The 20575-nt window shown below is 42.7% G+C and overlaps 1 protein-coding gene across 3 annotated transcripts in view; it reads right to left on the bottom strand.

Moving 5' to 3' along the window:
* The window catches only part of LOC131468367 (nuclear receptor coactivator 3-like), a 63057-nt gene extending 42694 nt beyond the window's left edge, over window positions 1-20363 (bottom strand). For 2 of the 3 annotated variants that reach the window (XM_058642500.1, XM_058642502.1), the window contains exon 1: window positions 20209-20363. The gene's annotated coding sequence lies outside the window, so the exon portion shown is untranslated. Of the gene's footprint in view, window positions 1-7332; window positions 7357-20208 lie in introns of those variants that run through there. The other variant, XM_058642501.1, reaches the window with a different exon arrangement.
* Between the last annotated feature and the right edge of the window lie 212 nt (window positions 20364-20575).

The following is a 20575-nucleotide window of genomic DNA, read 5'->3' as shown; positions in this document are numbered from 1 at the left end:
CCTCCCTCTCATCAGGCTATATGCAGCAAGGCACAAATTCATAGGGAGAAAGAGAGGCAGCAAAAGCGAGCAGGAGATAGGAGGAGTTTGAGACAGAGACACGGTTTGGACTGAAAGAAAGCAAAAACAGCAGCGAATAACAGACTAACGGGGGGGAAAGAAAAGGATAGACGCCACATAGAGAAAGACAGAGAAAGTGAGAGGGTATCGGGGACAGGAGGAGGGGGTAAGCTGGTGGGAGACCAGTGGCGAAGAGGAGGAGGAGGAGGGAGAAGCTCATGCTCGCTACAGGAATGGGCGTTCCTCTCCCTAGATTCTGTGGGGTCAAAAGTTTACCGTGGTTTTAATTTCACCTTTCCGCAGCCAATCAGAACGCGTCCCTGGCTGCTGGGGGAACTTTGACCCACTCGTAGAATTCGACTCTGCTTCTCCACAACTCTCACTTTTTTTCATTTTCTACATTTTTCTTTTCTTCCCCAAACATGTTTATCTGAGAGTTGTAAATGTTACTGTTGAAAAAATTATGACTTTTTTCTGTTTTCCTAGCAGACACCACCAAGAACACGTGTGGGTCAAAATCCACAAGATCCTCAAGGAAGAACAATGCACATCACAGCAATGACAAAGGGAGTCCACAGTCCACACTTCACTTGATCGAAAACAACATTAACGTAAATACTAACAGACAAGGAGCAGAGGCACACCCCGCACGCTGCCTGTGTGCAGAACGGAGGGTGTATAATCACTTGTTTGTGTGTCTGTGTGTGTGTGTCTGTGTGTGTGTGCGTGTGTTTAGGCATGCCAGTGTGGAGAGAGTGGATGTGTGTGTATCTATGAAGGGGGAGGAGGGTGCAGTTAGATCATAGCATCAGAGAGGGGAGGGACGGCTCTGCAAATAGAGCGAGCAGAGAGTCGGCATGGCTGGCGACAGCAAAGCAGAATGGCTTCAAGCAGCTTGTAAGGAGACTAAATTGTGTTTGTGTGTGTGTGTGAGTGTGTGAGTTTTTCTATAGCCACTTCATCACTGTCTGAGTGCGTGTTTGATTAATTAACAGCCTCGGTCAGTGAAGAAGCTCCCTGTTGTTCTTTTCTCCAGATATCAACTGCACAATTGCTCTCACCCTCCTCTCCCTCCCCCTCCATTCACCTGACTGAGATAATAAGGTGCATGCAGGCGCATGTGCATGTACACACACACTCACACACACAAAGAGAGCAGCAGGCGTTCATGAGTGTATGGATATATTTGATGAGGTACAGCCACCTTCCACCTATAGCTGGTTCTCTTCCCAGATTCTGTTTTATCACTGAAAATATCACTTTTAAATGAGGGATGATGAGCCCAGACAAACATAAGCATCCTTATTTTAATTGAATATCAGGGGGAAAAAAAGAGTTGAATCCAATGCTATTTGCAAACCCCTAAAAATGATGTCAATGCTTCACTATGCACTTAGCAGAAATGTCGGCCACCACTGTCATGTGAGCAGGACGTGAGTGAGGGCTGCAAATGTCTCCCTCACGGTGAAAGCACTATACGTTTTTGAACGGGCTGATTATCACTGATTATTCAGCACAAATGTCTCATTAACAGCTTTTGAATTCAATATCTGACATAAAAACTGCATCAAGTCACCTCTGGATTTAAACATGTGCTGGTTTACCGTTTACGCTTGCAAGTTGTGGGTAATCTCGGCTAATCGGCACAAGATTGACAGACGCCGAGTGTGAAATATTCAATTTATGACCTGCAGGAAGACCTGCTGTCGCATTCCTGACATTTCACAGACCTCAATGTCATAGCCAGCATGCCAATCAAGGGCCAGGATGGTGTGGTGGCAGGTGAAACCCCAACAGAAATAAAACATCGGTCTATCGGAGAGAAGATGAAAACAGAAATGCCAATTAAACAAATTCACATTTGTGAAAAACCCATATTAAATTGTGGGATTGGGGTCATACATGAAAATTCAGGTACTTAAATTGGCACCAACTGTTACTATTACTGCTTTTCTTACTACGGGTTTTGAAACATCTACATAAAAACAGTTCCATAATTACATGAACGTAAAATTCATGCACACAAATGGGAGCTTGACAAGCACTCAAACCTGAATAAGCTGCATCGTAAAATCTGCAACACCTTGCCTGAAGGGGGGAGGGGCTCAGTGTTACCCATAGGTTTAAAGTTACACAGTAAATGGTCAGTTTGAAATTTAACAATGTCAACTGCATTGCCCATTCTTCTGCTGTTTCAAATCCCCCCAACCCCCCGCGGCAGTAAAACCATTTAAAACCTTTTCCACTCTCCCTCGTCTTTCTCTGAACCCTGCCTTCTGCCTTGAGGAAGCTTGAGGAAACATCTGCATCACATCTGCATCACTGTGTCCCCTAACCCTTATTCAGGGCCTCGGTTTGTTTCGTTGGTAAACACAAACTACGCAGTCCACAGTGTTTGCCGTAGGACTGTAATCACACAGCAACAGGTTGGCCAACCCCTTTAGCCCTCCTCAACTCCTCCAGCTTTATTTCTGTTCCTTTGTGCAGCTGAAACATGTCAGGGCAAAGGTTAAACGCAGAGCAGTCGCAAATTAGTGCTAACGAGTCAGGGTTGAATATATGTGTGTGTGAGTAACGTGGTGTCAAAAGGACACGCGGAGCTCACGGAAAAGAACGAACGACATATGCAAACAATAAAAATCGGCACAAACAAGGACTCGTCAGTGTGCCGTTCAAACCCTTTTTATTATACGTTTAGTTTATTTCACACTGTGCCGCGCAGCCAAACTGTTAAATGCTGTAAGTTTAATGCGTCTACCGCCACAAACACAGGGGACTATACAATAAACTGTAATTGCTGTCGGTTATGGACGAAGCATAATATTTTTAATTGAAATAAAACTGTGGTCCGGTCATTTAGATTCTGGGTACAAGCTTGACTTTCTTTTGCCAAAACCCATATTTCATTTATGGAATATTTAAAAATGCCATGTGCCAAAAACTTGGGTCAACTTTGGTCACAAAACAGCTAAATACTTCAGTGTGCTTGAAATACTTTGTTGATAAAGTTTAAACCGATCAATTCAGAAACAAAAATATTTGCAGCTCCATAATGAAGTTGCAGCTCCATAGTTTAGTAGGACAGCAAATGATCAATTCATCTGTATTTATTTTTATTAATTTCTTTGTCGTTTGATCCAAACTGTCAGAAAATGGTGATGCGTGTTTTCCAAAAGCTCAAATTGACAATGTCCTCTTTTGTTTTTCACCTTGTCCAAAGATATCCAGGTCATTGAAATAAAAAAACAGAAAATATTCACATTTAAGGAGCTGAAATCAGAGTTGTTTTTATTATTTATCAAAATTGAGTTGAGGAACTTGACCAAACAAAGCAGAATATGGGAGCAAAAATGATGAATTATGAAAGAATAAAGATTCACTCCAAGTTCACACTTTGCAGGATGAGCCGAGTAAACATTATAATTATATATCAAGTTCTTCACAAGGGAAGATGACATTATTTTTGTGTTAATAACTTTTCCCATAATCCTCATGGAACACCCTTGTACATTTGGCAGCTTCAAACTCATTAATCTCCTCCTTAAACCGTCTCTCCTACATCATATTTCATCTTCTCTAAGGAGAAAATCTCAATGCTATTTTGGTGTCTGAACTTCCCACTAAGCACCTGATCACACCTGACCAGTCACGGTGGACATACACTTCCAGACGGTGCACAACACAAAACAACACTGTGCTGATATCATGTGAAAGACTTTCCAAACACTATACGGCATTCTGCAAGAGACTTTGTTCTCTGCTGAACACCGCTGACCAGAAGTAAAGGTCGAACTAAAAGTGTCCTCCAGGTAAATAATTAATGACTTGTTTTCTTTTCCTCCTAGCACCTCTGCTCTCTCTCTTTCTCTCTGTCCACCTCCTCTCCCATATCTCTTGCTTAGATTGTTGTTTTCTCACTCTCCGCCCTCCTTCTCTTCCAGTCATCCCCTCTTTCGCCTTCCCCACTTCCCCCCCTCCAACCACTCTCTGTGCTTTCCCTTGCTCCCCTCCTTTTCTCTGGGTCTAGTGTGGAGTTTTATTTTTAGCCGTGGTGAGATTGGGAGAGAGAGAACATGCTGGGCTACCATGGACTCTCCACAGGGCCTCAAACTGGAGACCCGTCACCAAGGATCAAGAGAAAAATGGTTTTCTGTTAACACATTCTAAAAAGTTATTTAGAAAGTAGTCAGGCTCACAGGAAACATCACAGTTCCTAAACACTTCTATCGAGATCCAGAAGCTGGTGCCATGCAATCCCTTCATTCAACAGTTGGAATCAAAACAGTACCACTTTGGCAGGAAAGTGTGCTGTTCTACACCATAAACTACAATCCACAAACCATGCTGATCTACACCACTTTGTTGGCAGTATTTAAAAGTCAAGATGGAGCCTAGCTGACAAGATCACAAGAGACAGCAGAGAAGGATCATGGACATTAAATCCACTAAAAGCAGGTACAGAAGACAGAGTGATGGGACCACACAAGGCAACTGATTCTGCTTACAGAATTCAATGCTTACCAACTTGAATATCTTGTTTATTTCAAATAATTTCACTGCAATGTATAAGTGTTCTGCAGAGAAGGATGATGGGGAAAAATATCGAGATACTGAAGGTCTGGATTAATGTCGGCTCCAGCTGTTTCAATACTTTGCGATATATTGCTTGATCTCTATGGATTTAAAGTGCGCAGTGAACTCCGGCAGCTTGAGACCATGCCAGTATGATGAAATGGGAGTCTCATGACGTCTGGAGCTCTGTGACAGCAAGAGCTGCATCGGCTACGCAAATGTGAGACATTCACACCACAGCCAGAAGTCCTCCAATACACTCAACAGAAAAGAAGAATGTGACACAATATGGTACTGCACGCTGACATTATTCATTAAATAAGAAAGACAAATGACCTTTAAATCCTCTCGGTGTCATAACGCACAGTATACTGCAGCGTGTCCAGCTCAGCCCTTTAGAGGCCTCACCAGTGTGCGAGGTGGCAAGACTGTCAAAATGTGGGGAGTATACAGATCAGCTGTTTTCGGCACCCTTTTCAACTTTTCACATGGTTTCATCAACAGCTTTGTTGACAGTGACTACATCATGAATCATGCGTCACTTGTCAAGAGTCACCTGTAAATAAACAGCTAACACTATCACAATGAACTTCACAGGTGACAGATACGCCAGCGAATTCATCCATTCAGTCCTATAACACTACACACAGACTCAATAAAACAATAACTACACACAGGTGTGTTTTACATCAGTAATGCTAATATGTCAACAGGTAAGTGTATAAAAACAAACACGTTTAAACAGTTTTTTGGAGGGGGAAACTGAAACTTTTGGCAACAGAAAGTAGGTTTACACTCCGCCAGTACAATGAGTCCTTTCCTGGAGTTGGTGTGTTAAACGTTGTCCATGTCAGGGTTGTTTGGGTAAATGGTTGATTATAAAGTCACACCCTGTCACATCCTACAGTAATGTTTGCAGACTAACAGACAGAATAACCTGCCTTGCTCGAGGACACTGGGTGATTTGAATTGGCAGTCTGGGAACGTTACGTCTTCGGGGATAAAACAAACATGAATCAACAAGACTAATCGACCCTGTCCAATGACGGTACAGATGACGGAGTGAGTTTCATACAGCTTTGAGGATTTGTGTTGGCTTTTATTAATTATTCAGTTTAAGCTAGACTTTATTTCTTAGTACACTCTTCAAAATAGGTCTTAATGTTACCTTTAATATATGATCCTGACAAGAAGCTAACAAAACAAACAAAAAACACTGACATTTTTAGATATTCTAAAGGCTCTTGAGGTAGAAATGCCTGTTGATAAGTCCAAATAGTTGGAAAGGGAATGGTGACGTTTCACTGAGCACCAAAAACCATGGATCTACCAGGGATGTCAACGGTCTGTCAGTCTGTCAGTCAGTCAGTTCAGCCGCCTTCTAGGTCTCCAGGAAAGCTGAGGCTGCTCACCTGATGGTTACCTGAGTGGGCAGCGGAGTCCAGCAGGAGATGATATTTCATCCTGGGCATCTAGTCTGACCAACTGATGCCAAACTGAGCTGCAGCAGCGTGTACAGAGGCACATCAAGCGTTACCACAAGCCAAGCCTTCTCTTTTTTTTTGACGATTTTCTGGAAAAATGGCTAAAAATAAAATAAGGAACAACTGGAATCTTTGTCTCACATTGCAAATCAATATTTAAATTCTGGCCCCATTTTTCCGGGAGCATGAGGACGTCGGTGCCCGTTTACTACCACTCAGATCTTCCACGACTACCAGAGTCATTGTGAGGGAGGCAGGCATTATTAGAAAGTGAGTAGGGAGAGTGTTGAAGAGGAAAAGCTGATTCAACCAACGAGCTGATGCTGCTACATGGAAGGTTTCTTTTACTTCCTAACTTGGCAGAAACAGATGGGTAAAAGGGAGAAACGCTGCGTAATCCACAGCAGAATATGAAATTCAGCAGTTTGACGAAAGCTCTGAGCCTGCATCTTAATTTCACAACTTTCTGTATCCTTTCAGTCATACACGAGAAGACGTACTCTTTACAGATCCACGATCCACTGATCCATGCTAATACAGGGTAGAGCTTCCCTTTGCTCCTAAAACAGCCTCCATTTTCCACAGGGCATGGTTTCCATTGATCAGGTTTGACACGATGCATCATATATCATTTATCAAATCTCAGATCTGATGAATGAGGAAACCACGACACTCCGTGCCATGCTCATAAAAACCCTTTCCACCACAAAAACACACTAACATAAGGCTTTATGGTCAAATTAATGTAAAACTCCAACTCCGATCAACGGTGATGAAAAAACTTTCTTCATTTTGGTAGAGGTAAAATTTTGCCTCTTTTCCGGTACATGACTGACTTTTGAACCGTCCATTTCAACAATTTGTTGTTTAAAAAACACCCATATATTCCCATTCAATTTGGTTAAAACAACATTTAAATCTCCGAAAGAGCTCTTACACATTTAAAATTACCATACTAGAAGTAGCCATTCGAAGATGGCTAATTGAAGACATTAATGGATGCACTGCAGTGGCAGCATTCATCAACCAATGATTGGTTGGTTTTAAGGGACCTAAATTATGTCAGGAAAACATCCTCCTCTACTCATTAGACCACCAACAGCTGCCTGCACTTTTGATAAAAGGCAGGCCGGGCACATAAATGCAGATTTTTGATGCCCACCTCTTATCCTTCTATCTGCATCCTTCACCAAAACAAAGAATTTGTGAGACTGACCATGTTTATGATTTTTCCAGTCCCACTGCAGCCTCAGATTTCTGTTCTAGGCCCGACAGGAGTGGAACCCGACCTGGTCTCCTGCCGATATTGTCCACCCACCTCGAGGCTTGTCGCGTTGTGTGTTTGCGGTTTTTCTTGCTCATCACAGTTGACTATGTGAGTTACTGTAGCCTGACAGCTCCACCCAGTCTTGCAATTATCCTGTGACTTGTCTCATTAACGAGCTATTTGCAGTAAGGATTTCATTTTTTTTTTTTTTTTTTCCTGCATCAGTCACTCAGGAGCCTGCCACACATGGAAATCCTAGGAGGATACATTTCAGAAATACTTGATCCAGCAGCCAAAAGAACCAAAACAGTTTCAAGCAATAGAACTTTTAGTCACATGACGAGTCAAAAAACGAGTAAAAAAAAAACGTTACTTCCAGAAATTCACCATCTCATATGTAGAGGTTTTTGTCGTCCTATTTTCTGTCAACGTCAAAAGGACTATAGTTGCCACTCCTATGGAAATTCAGACAAAAACAAAATAGCCAATGTTTATGTGAGGGGCTGTTGTGTACAGTATGCTGCAAGTGAGCTTGACAGGAGGTACAAATAAACATGGCTCTGTGACATCACATCACCGACAGTGTTGCCTCGAAGGGGGAGGCGGAGCGGCAGCCAATCAGGCGACGCCTGCTCGGCTGACCTGCTTCCCTACACCAAGGTGATGAGGTGGGGGTAGCAGACCTTGAAGTGCTCTCCTGCTATCCTGAGATGAGTGATGCTGCTGCTGCTGCTGATGACACTGGAGAGAGGAGCTCATGGATGGAGATGGAAACCGCGTTGGGGGGGTGGGGGGTTGGGGGGGGACAACGGTGTTGGGGGTGAGAGTTATACAGGAGGTGTGGCAGCTGAGAGGAAGGCAGGACAGGAGCGAATTAAGTTGAGGAGGTGGTCACGTAACAGTCAGGTTCAGGCAGAGTTTAAACCACTTGCTTGCTGTGCTGCAGCTGGTAACATTTACCTCTACTCCTAGCCCATAAATGTGTGTACGTGCACGTGTGTGTGTGCATAGGCATGTTAAGGAGCTCTAAAAGACATAAACTAGGCCTGGATTTTTACAATGGAAAAAAAGAACGAGAAAGAACTCATACGCACGCACACACACACACACACCTCTAAATACCTCTTTAACAAGCATCTATTACTTTACATCAGAAGAAAACATGAACTAAATCCCCTCCTCCCTCCATAGTCCAGCTCTTATCTACACGGGCCTCACAAAAAAGGTGTCAGATTGTGTTTTTCTAACTCTCTTGTAAACACTGATACACAACCACGCGGTTGCCCAACGTCACAGCATGTCAATGACCACGAAAAGTGGAACAATTCTCCGCTGTGCTCGCAGAAAATGTTGACTTTGTTGTTGGCTTGTGTAAAATCCAGCTGAACTCTGCGTGCACTCTGTGGAGAGCAAAGGAAAACAAGGAGGTAGAAGAACAAAAACCTCTCCTCCATTTTAGGCACCAGCACGTGTTGTCTTTACAAGATTTCGAGGTGAGCTCCAGGAATATGTAGCCCGGTGCTTATCTGTAACATGCTGACAGTGGGCTTCTGCTGTATGACCCTTCATCTCTGTGTGTTTGTACAGCGACGGCGTGCGAGTCAGGTTTCTTGAGGCCCCTGCTCTGTTTGATTTTCAGCGCCCCACTAAAAGTCGATAATCGGGACGGAAATTGGGGCAACGCTCTGGACACGGATCCAAAACAGTGGCCCTGCTGGAGTCCAGCTGATCAATAATGAGCTTTAAACTAATGATGAACTAATGCGTTATGATATCTTCATGGTCCCACAGACATGAGTGATCTCCCAAATTTTCCTTTCACACTTCTATGAAGTTGACATTTGAGTCTTGAATTGAAAAAGTCTCCACTTGAGCTCAACAATTTGGGGAAACAATATCTATCTGTTACTGTTTTTGGACAGATTTGCAGTTTGAATTGCGGTACAGTCGCACTTCTGTTCAATGTTCTTTATGTAATGAATTAAAAAATGTGATCAGCATTAACACAGCCCCTCACCATCAAGTATGAAAGTGTTTGTAGCCCCCAATCCCCAAATTACTATAGATTGTTTACTTTTATTTAGTTTACTCATCTTTTTTTATTATTTTACTTTTATTGACCTTTGTCATCATTCCACCTTTCCACTAGAGGTCTGTTGTTGTGTACTGTATGATCATAACTGAAAGGAATATCAAATGTTTTATATCAAAACAAATGATTGTGCAGCCATAATCTTTACATCTGCTGATATTTAGAGACGCCTCCCTGATGATGCAGCTGCAAAACTAACTATAGACCGACATACAACAGGATCACACCAGCTTATGAAGCATATGCCAGCACGCTGACATTGTGACCCATCGGTACTACGTGATAATTACAAAATTATGACACAAGTCTCAGTATTTTACGGTTTGGGGACCCTGACCCATCATTGAAGACGGTGCCACCAAGTGTCATCATTCCCATCTGTGACACGAATACACACACACACACACACACACACACACACAGACAGACAGATGGACAGATAAACATCAAGGTCTTCCCAGGATCACATATGCACTGCCATGATGACGCACGCAGCTGTACATTATGTTTAGTGCTAATTACAATGTTAGTTTTAGCAATTAGCTCAGGGTATAACCGAGTTTACGGTCTCACAATTAACGTGGCCGCTGAGCCGTCTTTCCCAGAGTGGGTCGAGGGTGGATTGACGGGTTTTTAAATAAATATCAGTTTGTCAATCATATATCTTTTGGAAATGGCTGCTTTTGCTATTGTTTGTAAAACAAATGACCTTAAATTAACAGTAAATTGCAAGCTTCTGAATGCATTACTTTCTCAGCATATTACTGTATATACAGTATGTGTGTATATTTACAGTAAATCATTTAATCCTATTTACTATACTTCCACAGTTGTACTGTATTATTCCAGAGAATTACAATAAATATAGAACTGTTTGAATATAAACACAGTATTCAACTATAACTTTACCGTAGTTAGTGTAGGTGTAAAAATGTAATATTGTGCACAAATCTGCTCTCGCAATTTATCCTCTGAATTGGGTCATGATCTCTAAAAAGTGGGTCCGGCATATAACAAGTTTGGGAAAGGAAACTCTGCCGTCAACTCTCTGTAGACTCATCACACATAATGACATGCCTCAAAATAGGCATCATCTGACACAAACCCCCTCACCACAAAATCTGATTAGATTTATTAATTTCAAACTGCGCGAGACACAGTGACAGTTGGTAGATGGCTGATCATGCACGGTGTGGCATCGGGGTGTTTGGTGTGTGTGTGTGCACGCTGCTGTACTGGGTCCAGTCAATCAGGAGAGGAGACGAGAGGAGAGACGAGAGGAGACCCAGGTAGCTTCACAGCAATGCACCATTAGAGAAGGGAAAACACAAAGCCGAGCTGCTGCTTTCCTCATCTCCAGCCACTGTATTCCTCTCTCTCTACAACTGACCAGCTAAATATTTTATCAGCTGGCAAAAGAACCTACAAGCCCCAGGGCCAGAGGTTCTTTTTTGGTTTGTTTCTTTACTGAAGAAAGTATCCGTGTGTGTGTGTCACAGAGAGAGCTGCGCATGTTCACTGACCACAGTGTCACCCAAAGTGCTTTTGATTGGTCACTTTGAAGTAGTTCTTCAGCCTTACTCTCTCCCTCTCTCTCTGTGCATCTCTCTCTCTCTCTCTCCACATGCATCCTATGTGCAGCGCCCTGCTCAGTTCAGAACTGGATGAACGACCTTGAGCAGGCGCGAAGGGCTGAGTTGCCATGGCAACGAAGCCTCGCGCAACCAGTAACAGCTGGATGCAACAGCGCTCCCTGAATTTTAGCGGGAGTCGCCACGTTAATAAAACGACTCCACACATCTCCTCCCCCTCCTTTGCTCCTCTCCGTCTCTCTCTGTCTCTCGATCACTCCCTCTTCATCCCTCTCTCCCTCTGCCCCCAACCTCCATGTTTCTCCGTTCACACACAAACACACGGGCCTGTACAACCACACAAAAGAAAGCCATGGTCGCACGGGTACAGTACAATTTCATTAACACGTGAACTTATTTAGCTTCTCGGGCATCGTGCAGCTAATTACATTCAGCCAGAAAAGAACCACAAACGAAGGAGCCGACCGACAAGGACTGTGGAGGCAAGTGGAGGGTAAAAAAAAAAAAAAAAGACGGAAATCAAGAGTGAAGTGCAAGTAACAAAACAAAACCCAGAACAGGGAGAAACGCACCGAGATGGGCACTTGACATTCCTCTCACAGAAGAAATAGCTCTCAGAAAAAAAAGACATGAGCTGCAGTGAGGCATTCTGAGGAAAGAAACAGAAACCACCGGGTCGACTGAAGAGTGCATCAACTCATCCCTCTCCATCTCTCTTCTTCTTCTCATCATCACTTCATCCTTTTGAGCTCTGCTTGACATGTAGCTTTTTCCCCCACTAACACAAACAAATGTGTCGGCCGTTATTCAGCTCCGGCACTTTAGCAACAACAACAACAACAACAACAACAACAACATTGTGTTACTGCTAATTTCCTCTGAAGCAATGAAATAAATATCACCGTGGTCAAGAGCAGAAGTGAGCGGCAAAGCCGTCGGATCACTTTCAGGTCAAAGTGAGGACGTGGCCCCGTGTTTGCTGTGGGTCAGCACATTTTATTACAACTCACTCCAGATCAGAACGTTAGATACGTTAAAAAAAAACAAAAAAACATTTTAATACCCAGATTAGTTGGACAAACTGCAATAAATAAATAAAAAATGTACATTTACTGTGCAGCTTTACCCTCTTTGGTACAGTAAACACACTAGAAATGTCACACAAACTCCATTTAATTATTACTTAGACAATGACAGTGTTTTATTTAAATGAGTATTTCCTAAGTTGCATCGGTGCGCAACAGTGTGGCAGTGTATGCATGTATGTGTGCAGCACTCTGCCTCCATCCTGCACTCTGTTTCCTTCCACAATGAAAGTGACTAAAGGAGAGGTACAGCTGCAAACGCGGGAGCTCTTGTCATCCGCCTACAGCTCGTTGGCAAAGAGGAGGCACAAAGCAAAATGTGGAATTATTTCATAGCCGACGAGCAGGGCAAGGCCCGCAAAGGCCGCGTGTGAGAGAAGTTTTTGAAAGCTACGCAGAGCGAGGGGAGCCGACGCAAGACGTGACACAAACAAGCGGTGCCGTTTAAAGAGAAAGCAACAGGTTGCAGAGACAGCTTCAACTGCTATAAAACTTTGTTTATTGCAGTCACCTCTGAGGGAAATTACCAGTGTGCTGCATCTTCAAGACAGCGACCAAACAGGAACTGCTAAGGACTCGGAAGTTGTCTGTTACTTCCTATTAAGCAGGGACACACCAGAGGAGCGCTGAGCACACACAGGATCTAATACACCTATACTTGCACTCAGTCGAGCACATTTTCTACCGTCTATTTCTAGATTTCCATTATGACTTTTAATGAGAATATGCATTTGAGTGACATATTGAGGGAGGGGTCTCAACGAAGTCAGAATGTTGTATTTAAAGTGAGGGGGGCGACCAACAGCGCTGAAGGCAGGGATGCAACTATTAACCAATTTCACTATCAATCATTAAAAATGTCACGGTTACGCAACAGTAAAGGTTAACCTACACCAAGAGTCACACTCTGGAAACTTGAGATATAGGCGCAATACTTTCCATGAATAAATGACAGGTTACTGCAGACACAAGTGGTGGCAGACTGCAGGTGGAACGACCGGGTGCAGCAGCTTAAAGGACTGTGCAGTAACAACATCAGTTGTGCAGTACTATGAACCACACTCCAGCAGAGCAGGTGGTGGCCGTCTACTACATCTGCACGGTTAACGCTCGGTGTGACCGGACGTTAAATGATAGCAACATGGCTCTATTAGCTACGGTAGCTAACTAGGGATGGGAATCGGTATGGGTCAGTATCTGGTCAAAATTACTGGATCGGATATGGGACAGATAAAATCCAACAAAACCTATATTTGTTACACAGTTGGAGAATTATGTCTTTGAAATGACTCAGCACAAATGTGTTGTTAACAGCTTTATAGTTCACAAATGGTCTAAAATGACTATATCGGACTAACGTCAGTATCGGTAGCGACTCGAATTTGTGTTATCAGTATCGGTATCGTTCCATCCCTGGGCTAAACTCGAGCTTTGTTTCAACCAAAAAAGAAACATTGTGAGTTATCGTGTAGGAGCATTTTGGACACTCAAAGACCAAAGTTGTCCAATAAGACATCCAATGTGAAAGGAAAAACAAAAAGCTCCTCAAAATTTTGCAATATCTTCATGATCACCAACCAACTGCACATGATCAAGTAAAGTCGGACTTAAAAGAATACGTTCTGGCAAGTTGCTTATGAAACACTGAGCTGGTAAAGTAATAAATGAAATATGAACATTGTCACTTACAATCAATTTTAAGCACAATATAAAGCACCAGCAGCTACACAGACCGAACACTCTCCTGATGACGAATCACTCTCCTGATGAAGTAATCAACTCCAGGCACAATGAAATAAAAGCAATGACTGTAACATTTTATGTAATGAAATGAAGTTAATAGTTTTTATTTTTTCATTGGAACCATGTGTCTTCACATCTTTTGAACAGTGGTGTCATCACTGAGAAACACTCCTTCCTGTATCATCTTGTCTCATGAAGGAAGCTTCCGGGTACAACCACTAGAGCTTAACTCCAGACACAGACACACACACACACACACACACACACGATCAGCAGCACATTAAACATATTAAATAAGCAACTGTTCAATTATTTGCAGAATATCCAATTTTTTTTAAGTGGAAAATACTTGTTATGAATGAGCAACGTGGAGAGACAGAGTCAAGAGCTCTCCAAAAACGGAGAGAGTTGACAAGCAATTAAAAATAAACAACATTTAAAGATAAACTTACACATCTAATCATCGTTAAAAAACTTTGAAATGCACACCATGAACGACTTTAATTGATTGTAAAATAAGTGAAAGTCCTTTATGAGCCTTTAAAGCTCCCAATAAGTTTTTTTAACTGGATGAAGGTACTCTGTCTGGTTTCAAACTGTTAGCTGTACAATAAAATGGAGCTCATTTGACTGTCAAAGCTAAAGCCAACGCATAAATCCTCCGTCTATCTCCAATTCATCATCAGAAGAGCGGCAGTGAAATGAGTCTCTTGATGACTTTGCAGGTGGGAATGCTGGCTCAGGAGCAGAGCCATAAATGTATCAGGCAGATTGTCTTGATTTATGAAAAAATCTTTGAAATGACACATGAGAATTCTGTTTTTGCATTTTATTATGTCTACAGCCATCTCACAGTTAACTTGTTAACTATATACATGCCTTTTCTCACTTATTTTGTGTTATCATGTGTCAAGACAGATGACTGAACTGGTACTTTCATGTTGATTCAGGTTCTAAGAGCCTGTTGCATGACATTGTTTTCATAATGAATTTTACTTATAGCTCCCCAAACTTAAAGGTTAAAAATGTAAGAAAGGTATGATATTAGGGCAAGAAATACCATAATGTGTCATCAGAGATTCACTTGAAATACTAGCGAACGGAGACCAGCTTGCTGCTAAATGTCGTAAATTATGAACAATACCAGACCTAAAAAGCCTCAGTACACCTCTCAAAACTGGAAGAGAAGAATATAATTAATTATATATATATATATATATATATATACACACATATATATATAAATAAGCGACTGAATGTGAAGAGGTAGATGACAACAGAGCGTGACAGACATACTTTTCTCTCAGACAGAATAGCAACATAGGGGAACTTCAGTGAAGAATGACCACTGCCTCCTTATCTCTCATACACTTTGTTGACATGCAAAAATGAACTAGGTGTGCAATGATAAGTTAATCATCTTCTGTTTTGATAATCGGTTTGAGTGTTTATTCAAAATTAGAGCAAGCTTTCTGGGTTTTCAGCTTCTTAAATTGAATATTTTCTGGTTTCTTTGCTCCATATAACAAAGAAATAATTAGAAACTGAATCATTTTGGTTTGTGGACAAAACGAGACAACATTTTCAATATTTTCTGACATTTTATGGAGCAAACAAGTACTCGATTAATCTTTTTTAACAAAGTTATATTCTATATTTAATTGTTTTTAAACATATTATATAGATAACTGCTTTGGACAAGGCGAGTCTCAAAAATCAAAGTACATGATGAATAGGACTGCAACTAACAATAAACCTCTGTTTGTTTTTTATCAGATGCCAATTGCAAATGTGAAGCAGGAAACGTAGTGTCTATAAATGCTCTTTCGTCTCCAACCAAAGTCTAAAGTTTACTTTCATAGAATAGAATGTAAATGCCTGGGTAAATGACAGGATGACACAAATGAGTGAGATTATTTCCTTTTTTTCCTTTTTTAAAGAAAACTTCCCCTCCTCCACAAAGCAAAATCAATGAGAGCTGGTGAAGATAAATTCCTGTTTAATGCACCTGACACATGAGAGCGAGGGCCCCCAACGACAACAAGACAACACTTCAGCTCACCACACTGCTGCCATGGGGGAGGCAGGGGACAGCAAGAAGACGAAGACACACACACACACACACACACACACACACACACACACACACACACACACACACACACACACACACACTCCATACGTTCACAAGACATTAGACAAAACCCAATTATTGTGTTAATCATACACAAACTGAACTGTTTAAATACAAAGTTAGTCTGATTGAAACTGTACTAAATCAAATTTAAACTAACACCCATATAATGCAATTAGGAGTTGAGCTACTTCTGCATGTATCCCTTCAGTCGACCAGATTTAATCTGGCCTGGGAGTTCCTCTGCATGTGCCACAGTTCCCACCTAATACCCAGGAACAATAGAAGATGCTGGTCAAACATGACAAATATATGGCAAAATTCAGGCCAGTATGTTTGTTTTTGGACTGAGGAGGAGGAGACTGATTTTATGTTGTGTCACTTTAAAGAATTTATTATTTTTAAGTTGATGGATGTCACTCGATGTGCTAACGACTAGCCTCATGCTAAACTAGAAACCGCCTAATACTCACGAGCTAAAAGGAGGCAGAGGTGGACACACTTCATTCAATAAATTGATTCCCCACTAGTGCTTGTGTACTGGGACAAAGGACAATGTAGTCCAATTGAACGGCATATGACTTGACTGTGCATGGAAACATATTGACAGAGAGAGAGCGAGAGTGAGGGACAGAGAGAGAGAGAGAGAGAGAGAGAGAGAGAGAGAGAGAGAGAGAGAGAGAGAGAGAGAGAGAGAGAGAGAGAGAGTGTGGACCATTAGACTTCCTGATTCGTGGAAAAACACAGAAGTGGCAGAGTTCAACAAAATCAACAAAAGGACCAGGGAAGACACAAAAGACAAAACTGCCAGGTAGAATTCCCCTCCTCATTCTCATCCCCTCTCCCTCTACTAGACACACAGCTTCCCAGGCTGGTGTGTGAGGTCCCGTCGCCCTCCCTGCCCCAAGTGCCTGACCCAGTCACCAGCATCCCGAGCTAACCTCTGTCCCCTTTTTCCCTATTCAGCAAACATCATGCATCACTGTCACCCTCCTCATGCTCCTCGTCCACAAATTCATTCCGCCATTCCGTGGCGTAGCAAAGACCCCTCATGGGTCCGAGCAGCTCACCCACACCCCTTCCTGTCCGCGTTCCATTCAAATACCAGTGTGCTAGGTCACAGACATACGCATGTGTGTGTGTGTTGACTGTAAATCTGTCAGGGGAGAGGTGTGGTGAAAGAAGACGAGGGCTCTCAGCCGACACACCCCCTGTGGGCAACAGACAGTGCAGCCCCAACGATTAGTCAATTAAACAGTTGGTTGATGGACACTAAATTAAATACAAACAACTCAGATAATAAAGTCATGATTTAAAAGCCCCCTAAAAAGCAGCAGCTAGAGTATAAATCCTCCTTCTGAGTTGATGTCCACAGAAAGAGCAGCGCTTTCCACGTCATTTATGAAGCTAATATGAAGCTGTTGCTGCAACAATAGTTGGAATATAGACTTGAAATGATCAGGCGATTAGCTGAAAAACACAAAAATATAGATAAGTGACCGTTACTGATGTCCAAGAGTTGCCAAATGTATATCTGGGTTGTTTGTGTGGATGTAGCCACATTAAGTCTTGTCCAAATGTCCAAAGAATGTTTTTCAAGTCTCACCACGACAGGGATGTTGTTAGCTACGCGAGTCCTGCGTCCCTGACACATTCAAATCTAAAAGAATCTGTGAAATGCACAGTTTTTTTCCCATGACAACCATACATTGTACAGTTTCCTCAACTTGCGTAGACTGACTTGTGAGGTGAAGTGTCAAGGCCTCGTTTTTGATCCGCCGCGTCTCTCTTCGCAGAGTTCATGTGATTGTGAGAGGCAAAAAAACGTTGATGAAATTCAGAAATATCGACTTTGCCACAACTCGATTCTGTCTTGTTTTTTTGTGACACAACTGCAAAAAAAGCAACATATCACCCCTTTTCAATCATCTCCCTCTTGACTTAATTTAGACATTTTGAGTGTCAGACTTTGAGATCAGAATAGGTTTGTCTCACTATAAAATGGATCAAGAACAATAACAGGCTTTATTTTGGGTATGTCATTGACAGACGGGAAAAAGCAGAGGGCATTTATTAATGTCATTTACTCATTATATGGCAGCAACTTTGTCAAATGAGAGGATTTTCTATTATTTAAATTTCACTCATCTGAATATCTCTACATTTAGGGTTTTGCTGGTCAGACAAAAAAAAGGACATGTGATGACAATTTAAAATTTGGGAAACTTTAATCATGACAAATGAATTAGCAGATTGGGCTACTTTTACACAATGATGCAATATATCCATACTTTAACTCTATCACAAATCCAACAATACAAGTTTATTAAATTACCTTAAAAAATATGTTCAATCACGTACAATCAACGTGATTTTTCTTAAATCGGATATGTTCAGACAGACTGTCCGCAGTGATTGCAAACGGTCAAATCTGATTTGTGTGTCTAGACATAACCATCCTATCAGACGGATCGCTGTGGTTAGGGTGTAGGGTTTGTACCTGGGTTTTGCGGCACTGCGTTCAAACATGGACGCAGGTAAAATGGACGTGCATCACCTCGCTCTCCAAAACAATCTCGACTGTCAGGTCACAGTGTCAACAAATTCTCATTTATCTCTCAGTCTGTGCACTGACTTGTGTTCTCCTCCATAATACTCACTCTGCAGCATGTGTGTGTGTGTGTGTGAATACTTCTGACACTTCCAGCTCCTGCCATGATGTGAAATACAATTTGAAATCTGATTTGAGAAGCCAGGGCAGGGTGTTGTTTTCTCTGTTTTTTGTTTTTATTTCTTCATTTATTTTTGCTGTCCAGAGTTTCAAAAATGTATCTGGATCAAATCAAAATATGCAAAAAAAACAGTACATTGTCAGTATTCACTGGCCAGATAAATATGGTGTCTGTGTCATCAAGAGTCATCCTATTTATTTACCAGTCAACAACATGGATATCACCCAGTGTCAATGCACAACCAATGCAATCCAATAACAAAAAGAAAGGTTCACTATATAATAAATGCACAGCCATAAAATGTAGACACTGACACACTTCCAATTCAACTTGTGCTTGCACACACACACACACACACACACATAGATTGTAGACTGCTATTATTCGGTGTGAGCAGGTACAGTAATGGGGCTCTGGTGACATGTTCAAGGACACGCACACACACACCACACACACGGAGAGTCAAGGATCAACCCTTGGAGGTGCAGATCAGTGTGTGTGTGTGTGTGTGTGTGTGTGTGTGTGTGTGTGTGTGCTTGTGTGTGTGTGTGTGTGTGCATGCACAGGGCTACGGTGCTGCCCCCTGCAGATACAGTACAGTGAGACACATTACTGTGCATGAAGCAGATGACAGGAAGGGGACTGTGTGAGCACAGACAAAAACACAAGCACGACGACCATTCACTCCTTCACCTTTACACACGTAAATATATATGCATTTTAATGTGTTCACCAACAACTCCTCACACTGACTGGAGACAGACACGCGTGCAGGAGAGAGAGTCGGTGCACGGGACGCGGACATCAGCCTCTCAAACACACTTGTGCTCTCCGTCAGTGGTGATAACGCTGTGCACAAATGAGTGTGTTAGCAGCGAGCCTTTTCGTCAACACACACACACACACACGTGTGTGTCCAAATCCCCCTCATGTTGCGACAGCGTCAGTTTGCCACAGACACACCGACCTGGACAAAACTCGTCAACTCTCCCCCGTGTCTTTATCGGTGTGTAACGTGCCCACCACTGAAAACTTCCCGCTGTAATATATGGATTGTTAACACTTGTGCGACCCCTTTGCCAGCTCGTGCGTAAAACTGGCCAGTCCCCGTGCGCGATCGCCCAACTTCAACCTCACAGCTGCTCCAAAACAACTGCGCCGATTTTTGACAAACACGCAGGACACCTGCCACGCACTTCACCGTCACACAGTCACTGATATGTTAGTAAACCTTCGCTGTCACGTAGTAACTGACCCTCCGCACCGCGCTGATGCCAATATTGTGTGTGTGTGTGTGTGTGTGTGTGTGTGACACTGTGTATATGTGTGTGCACCGCCGCTGGTAAAGGCAAGTCACTACGTTTCCGTCCTTTAATTGAAACGCAAACCGAATGAAAAGTCGCGTTGAATGAGCTCGGTGGCATGAAAGCGAGCGGCGCGTGCTTACCTGGTGGACTTGTCTCTGTGTCGGGTCGATAATTTCTTCTTTACACCATTAACTCTCCGCCATCTTCGGCACTGTTTGTTTAAATGGGAAACACTCCCGAAGCCCCAAGAAGCCAGTTCTGTAAGTTGAGGCGTCGCGGTGGCTTCTGGGTAAAGGAGTTCGCCCGCGCGGAGCTCCCTCGCTTATAATGAGCGCGTGCAACCCGGATGCGGACTACAGGCGGACTCCACCAGCGCACAGGAGGGAGGGGGGAGGTAGAGGTGGAGGTGGAGCAGCCACCGTCTGTCTCGCTGCCTACAGACGGATGTCAGCGACGACACCAGCGGAGACAGATGTGTCCACGCCGCGGTGTCTGTGTGTTCAGTTA

Source organism: Solea solea, chromosome 11 (genome assembly GCF_958295425.1).
Source record: "Solea solea chromosome 11, fSolSol10.1, whole genome shotgun sequence".
NCBI lineage: Eukaryota > Metazoa > Chordata > Actinopteri > Pleuronectiformes > Soleidae > Solea > Solea solea.
The sequence above is the reverse complement of the archived record's forward strand: the minus strand, read 5'-3'. Positions and strand labels throughout refer to the sequence as shown.